General features: G+C 50.4%; 2 long non-coding RNA genes across 3 annotated transcripts in view; one reads left to right on the plus strand and one right to left on the minus strand.

Annotated features, from left to right (window-relative positions):
- Window positions 1–3,180, plus strand: part of LOC138148636 (uncharacterized) — a 5,612-nt gene extending 2,432 nt beyond the window's left edge. For both annotated transcript variants that reach the window (XR_011165108.1, XR_011165109.1), the window contains one exon: window positions 595–3,180. This is a non-coding gene — a long non-coding RNA (uncharacterized lncRNA). The remainder of the gene's footprint in view (window positions 1–594) is intronic.
- An 80-nt stretch (window positions 3,181–3,260) lies between these two features.
- On the minus strand, window positions 3,261–8,986 carry LOC138148637 (uncharacterized). Its single transcript, XR_011165110.1, has 2 exons — window positions 5,453–8,986; window positions 3,261–3,979 (listed from the first exon to the last, which is right to left on the minus strand). It is a non-coding gene; the product is annotated as an uncharacterized lncRNA (long non-coding RNA).
- Window positions 8,987–9,022: the final 36 nt, after the last annotated feature.

A 9,022-nucleotide genomic window follows, 5' to 3' on the forward strand; every position in this document is an offset into this window, starting at 1 on the left:
GAGGGAGCCTTAGAACATAGAACGTCAGAGCCGGAGGGAGCCTTAGACACAAACCCTCAGTGCTGGACAGGACCTTAGAATATCGAATCCAGAATGCTAAAGCTGAAATAGAGAAAACCAAAGCCAGAAGGGTCTTTAGCACACATACAGTATTATTCGTGCGAGGCAGAGCCTTACACATCTTCTCATCCAGGGTTCTTAACCCAGCTCCTGTGGGCCAACCTCAGGGGGCCTGCAAGCATGGACTGGAAAGACAGTTTGATCAGCACACCTCAATCCAATCGGTTTCCTTTGGAGTCCTAAGTGTTTCATGCTGTGCATTTAAAAACACAATTCTGTCAAGGGTTCCATCAGCTTCAGCAGCTGCCAAAGGGCCCAGTTCACCCACAGAAGACAATTAAGAGCCCCTGGCCTAGTTCAGTCCCCTCGTTTTATGCTAATTTTTCCAGTTAACAAGCATTTCTCTCCCTTCCATCCCTTCCCATTTGGAAAAGAAAAAGAAAACACAGTCAAGCAATTAAATCCCTACATTTTCCATGTCCAAAAATATATGTCTCATTCTGCATCTTGAATCCATCACATCTCTCTCCTCAGGTGGGTGATGTGCCTCATCACTGATCTTCTGAAAGGGTGCCGACCCCCGCCTTTCATAGCTAAGGAAGCTGAGACCCAGCCAGCCGATGGGCCTGCCCAGGGTCACCCAGCCAGGAAGACGTGTGGCAGAGCGTCGCACCCAGGTCCTCTGATTTAAAAGCCCCACTCTTTCCACTCTGCAGGAACAGCCTGATAACTACCCAGCAGAAGGGTGGCCCAAAAACACCTTCCCAGATTGTCCAGAGGTCTTCTCTTTGTCCAAGTCTTTCCCCTCATTCCTCTCCCAATTCTCCACTTTCAGCAAGACCAGGCCCTCCCCTCCATTGCCAAGGGCTGGGGATGGCATGGGATGGGTCTGGGGGGATCCCCAGGCACCCTAGCCCACTTCCAGAGAGCTCAGCAAAGGCCAGGCCCACCCCCAGGGCCCAGTAGGATTCTGGGGAGCTGGGCATTTGTCTTTAATTAGACCTAGTCAAGGACTCCCACCTTTTGGGTTATTCCTGCCTCCCTATTCTGCAAGTAGACACTGTCACCATCACCACTACCACCATTGATTTCTTCTACCCAGCCAGTCCCAGGAAAACAATGAAGGCCAGTCTACTGTTGGTAGACTTAGCTTTGCTGGGCTTGTCCACAGAGGGTGGGACGATGGAGTTGCAGAGGCCAGCTTCAGCCAGCTAGATTAGGGGAGATCCAAAATGGGACCAACAGTGCTGGGTCTGAGGGGCTTGAAGATGTTTTGGTTTTGTTTAGTCATTTCAATCATGTCTGACCCTTTGTGACCTCATTTGAGGTTTTCTTGGCAAAGATACTGGAGTGATTTGCCATTTCCTTCTCTAGCTCATTTTACACATGAGGAAACTGAGGCAAATAGGGTTTAATAACTTGCCCAGGATCACCCAACTAGTAAATATCTAAGGCCGAATTTGAACTCAGGTCTTCCTGACTCCATGCTCAGCTCCACCTAGCTGCCCCCACTATGGAGAGAAAGTATGTTACATGAAAAAAACCCTGGATTTGGAGCCAGAGGCCCTGGGCTCAAATCCTGGCTTTGCTGCCTATTAGCTGTGGGACACATGGCAAGTCACTAAAGCTTTCCAGCCTTAATTTCCATATCTGTCAAACTGGGACATTGGAGAAGGTACTAACAACCTTCGAGGCTTCTTCCACCCCTGGTCTACGATCACAAGAGCCCATCTGCCAAATCCCTTTGACATGAGCCCCAGCTTCTCCATGGGCACTGCCTTCCTTCCTCCTCGGCAAACCTTCCCAGGACAAGCCCAGATCGGGGCAGGGAGCTGCACATTTGCCCTCCACCGAGAAAGCTGCCAGCCTCCCAATGGGGAAAGCTGAGCCGTCTAGAGCCTGGGCTCCGGCACACTGGCGAGAGGAAAGAAGGGAGCCAAGAAACAGGAATCCCCCGAATTGGCTGGGGACCAGAGCGCCAGGGCCTCAGCCTAGCCATGAAGCCAAGTTCGTGCGCCACGATCTAGGCATACCCTTCCGCCTCCCAGCCTAACGCTCTGCCGGGCTGCTCCGTCCTCTCCAAGGCTCCTGGGAGCGAGGGCAGGGCCAGAGCCCGGGATTCTGGGACCTTAGGTCAGGAGCTCTGTCTTGGCACATGCGTAGCCCCGTGAACCTGTCCTAGGTGCTAGGGACCGAGCCCAGCATGAGGACTCGGAGCTAGGCTAAGGTGTGCCGGCAGCTGTCGGGGGATTCGGGGCTGCCCTCCCGACTCTGGAGCGCGCGAAGCTTTGCACAACTCGGAGGCTTGATTCCACCAGGAGTGATGGGGACCAGCCTCCCCAGATGCCTCTTCCAGCTCTCCCCAGCCCCCCATGACCACGCTGGACTCTCTCAATAATGATCCCCTCGCCACAAGTTTTGCCAAGTGCCCTCCTCACAGCCACCCTGTGAGACGGAGAGTGGGAGGACCTTTGGAGGGGAATGGGAAGGAGGAGGGGGCGCAGTATGGCCTTAGGCTTGTGATTTCACTGGGCAGGGGACTCCCGGATGAAAAAAATCCCTCTGCCAACGCAGCCGGGCACCTGCTCTTCAATTTCCAGTCTTCAAGATTTGTCTGGGCACTGAGAAGTTAGGTGATCAGCTCAGCCAAACAATCAGTCAGTGTCAGAGGCAGGACCTGAACCCAGATCCTCCCAGCCAGCTCCCTATCCACTACCCCCCAGCTGCCTCTCAATCTTAATTTTCAGATAAGCAGACCGAGGCCCATTTCTGGGGACCTGATTAACTTGGGTTCACACAGGTAGAAATACATATAGCACAGGAATTGGAATCCAGGGCTCATGACTCCCAGGACACCAATGGTTCTTCCTTCTATCCACAGTGCCCAACAAAATGCCTTGCACACAGGTGTTTAATCAATGCTTCTTATATTGGAGATACTAGGGTGCAATGGAAAGAGTGGATTTGGAGTCAGATGACCTGGGTTCGAATCCCAGTTCTGACACTAAATCATTCAAGTCCCATTGCATCCCCTTTGGAAGCCTTACTTTTCTCATCTGTAAAATAGGGATAATAGTACTTGCATTCCCTCCTTAACAGGAAACAGCTGGGCAAATGTATGGAAGGATCTTGGAAGACCCTAAGGCATTTCTGGCACATGGCAGGTGGTTAATAAATGCTCGTTGAACAATTAAGTAAATGTAAGGTCTTTTTTTATTACACCATAACAAATCACTGCTTTTCAGCTTCCTTTTATGTACAGTTATCCCCAGATCTGGAAAACTCAAATAAAATTTTTTGGCTCTCCCTTCATACCAGAGAAGAAATTGTGTATATTTATGGGATTAAAAGATAAAATGTGCTGATATTATACAATACTATACATATATTTTATGTATTTCTGAGTTTCTAAACTTTTTCTGTGTCATCTTCAGCTTCTGCAAAATTCCCATGTAATTTTTCATGCTTCCCCTTCATATGTCAGAAACTGAAATGGGGAAAGTCAGAATGTAGAAGGGATGGCTGTGTCTTCCCACTAGAATGTCATCTCCTTGAGGACAGGCAGTCTTTCTTTCCACCTTAGCAGAAGACCTGGCACACTGTAAGCATTTAATAAATACTTATTGACTTGATTTTGCTGGTGACTTTTCCCATAAAGAAGGAAAAAAACAGAGGTGAGGAGGGTGGGGAAGAAGGAAGTGGAGCTTTGATTGGAGAAGCCGTACGCTTTCTTTCTGCTTCCTTCACCTCAGCTCAAATGCCAGGCTGTAGAGAACAGCTTGAGGGCCAGAACAGTTGAGTGGCTTGCCCAGGATCACAGGGTGACATCCTCCAAGGCCAGCGATGGAGTCTAGGCTTCTGACTCTGAAGTCAGGGCTCCTCGTGCCCCCGGAGCTCACTCACTAACAATGGGGAGATGCTGAATGACAAAGGGAGGAGAGGAGTGGGTGAAGAGGAGGAAAGAGAAACAGAAGAAACTTGTTTGAATCGAGGAAAGAGAAACAGAAAAAAGGCTGTTTGAACCTAGATGACGTGGCAAAGCGAAACTGTCAGGCCAAGAGATCCTCTTGTTGGCGTGACTCATGGGAAACTCGTGTTTCTTGTGGGTTTGGGGGTGTGCCTTAAAAGAGAACAGGGGTCTGAGGCTATCGGAGGCAGAAAACTACTGGTCTTTGAGGGGTTTCAACAGTTTCCACTGCTATCCCACGGCCCTTCAGCAGCATCAGGGATTCCCCTGTTTGGGGTAGCCTGGCTCCACTCCTCAGGCTGGGGTCGTGAGAAGAGCCTGGCTAAAGAGAGAGCTTTTGGTCTAGAGGAGGCCCCTGGGTCCTGTGAGACACATACTTCCCGTGCCCATCTCCTGGAGAGAATGCAGAATGTCAGGCCTGGGACGGCACTTAGAAGAGCCAAAAGAGAAGTCATAACTCAAACACAAGTCCCCTTTCTCCAAATCTCGTGTTCTTTCCCCTATACTACGATGTGCCATCTTCTTCAGGGTCAAGCTAAGGTGTCAGTTCTTCCAGAAGTCTTCTCAGACTCCCCTTCACTGACGTAAGCATCCCCTCTCTCATGAGATCACTCAGCATTCCCCCTTTATGTTACAAAGAAATGGGTTTCTTTTGTGAGCCTTAGCCCACGCTGGTGTTGGGTCCTGACTGTCAGAACCGTTGTACTAGAGCTAGGTTTCTGTAGAGCTTTCCTCATGGTCTAGGTATACAATAGCACTAAATGATTGCTTGGAGGGTACAGCAGCTAAGTGACACAGTGGTTATCGTGATGGGCCTGGAGTCAGGAACATGAGTTCAAATCTTGCCTTCAGACACTTCCTAACTGTGTGACCCTGGACAAGTCACTTAACCCTGTTTGCTTCAGTTCCTTATCTGTAAAAAGAGCTGGAGAAGGAAATGGCCAACTCTTTCAGTATCTTTGCTAAGAAAACTCCAAATGGGGTCACAGAGAGTCAGATACAAGAGAATAATAACCAAACAAGGGTCAGGTGAAGGTGCACCTTACTACTGGCCAGAAATATGGCATTTATTGGAACCCTACCTGGCTCCAGACATCACCAAGAAACAAAAGCTTTAAAAGCAGCCTGGATCTGGAGATTGGGGCATCAGATTAGAACTCTAGCTAAGCAGTACTGGGCCAGTCACCTGAACTCCCTACATCTGTAAAAGGAAGGGTGAGGGATCACTGAGTGCCTTCCAGTTCTAAATCCTAGGATCATCCAATGAAGACTGAGCAGGAAAAGGAGAAAAGAAAAGGAAAAGAGGGAAGGAGGGATGGGCTAAGAGGGAGCCCATTTCTCCAGTGACAGAGCAGCCACGGAGAGGTCGGGGTCACACAGGACAGTCAGCTGTGCTAGAAGCAGGCGCTAAGTATACTGACTCACCCATTCCTGAGCAAATGAAAAGCAGAATGAATTGGAGAGGGGCATAGCGGTGAGGTCCAAGTCATCTCTGGAAACCCACGGCGGGGGCAGCTGCTTTTGAAAAAACCTGGCCTCGACTATACAGGTGAAGATCTGGTGGGGTAGGCAAGCAGTGCCAACCACAGCAGAACATTCTCCCAGATGCTGGTTTCCTTGGAAAAATAAGTAAGGCAAGTCAACAGCCCTTCTCCCTTCCCCCCACCCCCAAGCCTGCAGCCAGGATCGTAAAAATTACACCAGCTGTTTGGCAAAGGGCAAGTGACTGAATCACTCACCATATTGCTCCTGGACTCAGAATGCTGCTGTTGGTTCAGAGAGTCATCAGATCCCAGTTAGAAGAACCTCAGAGACCAAATGGTCCAAAGTCAACCCATCTGAGAATCCTTTCTAGGATGGACGGTGCAGGGGGTCACTCTGGCATTGCTTAAAGACCTCCTGTGGAGGCTGTTAACCCACAGCCTCCCAAGGGACGTCCTGTTTAGGGGCACCTCTAAATCATGCTGAAATCTGCCTCTGTGACTCCATCATTCTGCCCTCCGGGGACAAGCCCAACAAAGCTAACCCCTCTGCCATGAGGTTGCCTTTACATCCCCCACACCCCACTGTTTTCCTTCTACAGACTAAACATGCCTAGTCCCTGGGTCATTCTCTTGGGGCATGATTGGGAGGCCCCACCCCACCCTGCTGTCCCCTCTCCAGATCCTCCACTTTGGCCATCATCCAGGTATGGGGTATACACAATTGGATGTGGGAGTCCAGGTGTGTTTTGACAAAGACAGAGTACATGGCAGGGCTCTCACCTCACTTGCTCTTAGGCTGGGCATTTCTGTTAGAATACATTGGCTTTTTCATGGATCACATCATGGGAGAACCTTGAACTCTCTGAGTTGGCCATTCAATCCCACCCCTACCTTCCCCCTTGTTTCCTCTGCAACGTCTCCAACGAGTGGACATGCAGCCTTTCCTAGAAAACTCTAGTGAGAAGAAACCCCCGGCCTCCTGAAGTACCTGTTCTCCTTAGAAACAGCTGTAGTTGTTAAGAATGTTTCCTTATGCCAACCCTCAGCTTACCTCTCTACTTCCATCCATTGTTCCTGCTTCTCCCCTCAGGAGTCAAACAAGTCTAGTCCTTTCTCCCCATGACAATCCTTCACATACTTGAAGACTGCCATCATGTCTTCCAAACAAAGCCTCATGGGATCCCAGACCTGCTGTTAGAAAGGTCAATCACACTGCCCTCATTTGACAACCAAGGAAACTGAGGGAGGCCCAGAGGTGGTGTCTTACCTAAAGGCGTATAGGTAATGAGTGTCAGAGGCAGGATTTGAACCCAGGCTCCCGGATTCCACCATCCTTCACTACTAGCAACTTCCACTGAACATCCTCCATCAAGATATCCAGTCCCCTCACATTGCTGCTCACCCTTATTCTGGATGGGCTCAAGTTTGTCAATGTCCTGCATGGAACTGGCCCCCCAGAATGGTAAGGAGTGTCCTGGGTGTGGGCTGATAAGGACAGAGGACAGGGGATCTCTGAGGAACCCCTGGTGGGGAGGGCCGTCTCCAGGATGGTAACAGGGAGTACCTCTGCTTTCCCCTAAGGCCATCTACACCAGGGTGACCATGGCAGACCATCACCTCCCTGGGGGCATCTTCTGGGCATCCCTTTTCTGGGTCTAAATCTGTAAATGTTTCACTCTGAAGAAGCAGGACATGATGATAATGACTAGCCGAGGAATCCGCAAGAAAAGAGTTCAAATCCAGCCTGATTCCAGACTTTTGTGACCCTGAGCAAGTCACTTAATTAACCTCTTGGTGGCCCAGGCAACTCCAGGATGAATGACTGCCTCTGAGGGGGTGGGGGAGGGGTGTGTGTCCGATTTCCTTATTGCGAATCCTTTACAAGTATCCCAGGTCTTTCCTTAAAACTCAGGGCTTATCTTCCTACCTACCCCCTGCCCACAGACCAGAGGCTGCTTCATGAGATCCGTGTTTGCTTTTATCTTTTATTATTTACTTGGACAGGGTGCCCACGTTGTTCTCCTGCCGGGAACTGCTTGGCTAGCTTAGCACATAGTAGGTGTTTAATAACTGATTGCTGGTTGATTGGTTGATTCAATAGCTCAAGAACTGGTGATTTCCTAGGCTTGGATATTTCCTCCACCCATCCTGATCCCAGCCCTTCCCCATACTAGTGGACGCTTCATGAGTCTCTTGGGCAGGAACAATCCCTCCTTTGGCCTCCAGAACCTCCCCACATAACTAGGCTGCTCTCGTGATCTCATCAGGTCTGTGTCACTGTGGTCCTCTTGGAGAACTAAGGCCAATGACCGAAGGCTGATTCAAAGGCTCAGACGAGGCCGGCCTGGCCAGTGGGCTCTGGGGCAGCAGAGGAGGCCTCTAGCAGTCACTGTAAGAAGCAGCAGCCTCTCCCTCCCCCCATTCATCCCAGTGCCCCAAGTCTCTTCCCTCCCTGTATCCCACTGAGCCCTCTTCACGGAGCTGGGGCGGCGGGGGAAGAGGGGAAGAATAGGACTGGCATGGCCCCCATTTGGGAGATGATGCACCCAGGGTCACACAGGAATCAGAATGAGTTCTCCCAGGTTCTGCCCACTGAAAAATGCATCCTCTGCCCACATGAGGAGGCGGGTGTCCTCGGCTAACTCCTGGAAGAGGGATGGCAGGGAGACAGCTGGGCGGGCTGTTTCCCCCAGCCCCCTGCCCACAGGTATAATTTAAGGCGCGCGCACACACACACACACACACACACACACACACACACACACACTTCAGTGTCCCCTCTCCATAGTTTCTACCTAGTTCTCCCAGGGTTTGGCTGGAGGGCAGGAGGGCCAAAGGACCGGCTGAGGAGGGTAGACACAAGGGCCCCATTGTTTCCTGGGGATGAGGGAGGCTGGGTGGTCTCCCCATTCCTGATGGCTAAGAACTACCCCCACCCACCCACTCCAAGCTCCACCCATGAGCTGAGGTCCTGTGTTGGCAAGACACCAGCACTGCTACGATCACCATAGTGGCTGATGGCCACACCCTCTCCCCAGTGGCATGTACCTGCCCCCAAAGACACACCTGAAACCCATCCGGATGGGGTTGGGTTTTCCCCCATCTGGCAATCCACTCATCACACACACACACACACACACACACACACTACACACTGCTCCTACACTCTCACAAATAATCTATAGAATATACCCTCTTCTAATGGACTCACCTAACACAACAACGACTTTACCCTTTAATACTGAGTCAACGATTGTACTTCTGGGTGTAGGTGGTGAGGAATGTTCTCCCAATGGGATCTACTCTAAAGAAGTATCTTGGCTGATGAATATTCATACCCACCATTCCTGCACACCCACAATCCACACACACCAATAAACACACACAACACATATATACACGACACACACACATAACACACACAACCAATACACACACCACACACGTACCCAACACACACATACACAGAACACACTCACACCCAATATATACACCACACATATATACAACA

Source organism: Petaurus breviceps, unplaced genomic scaffold, assembly GCF_028583685.1.
Source record: "Petaurus breviceps papuanus isolate PSGF00001 unplaced genomic scaffold, PetGlider_PUasm1.0 90825, whole genome shotgun sequence".
NCBI lineage: Eukaryota > Metazoa > Chordata > Mammalia > Diprotodontia > Petauridae > Petaurus > Petaurus breviceps.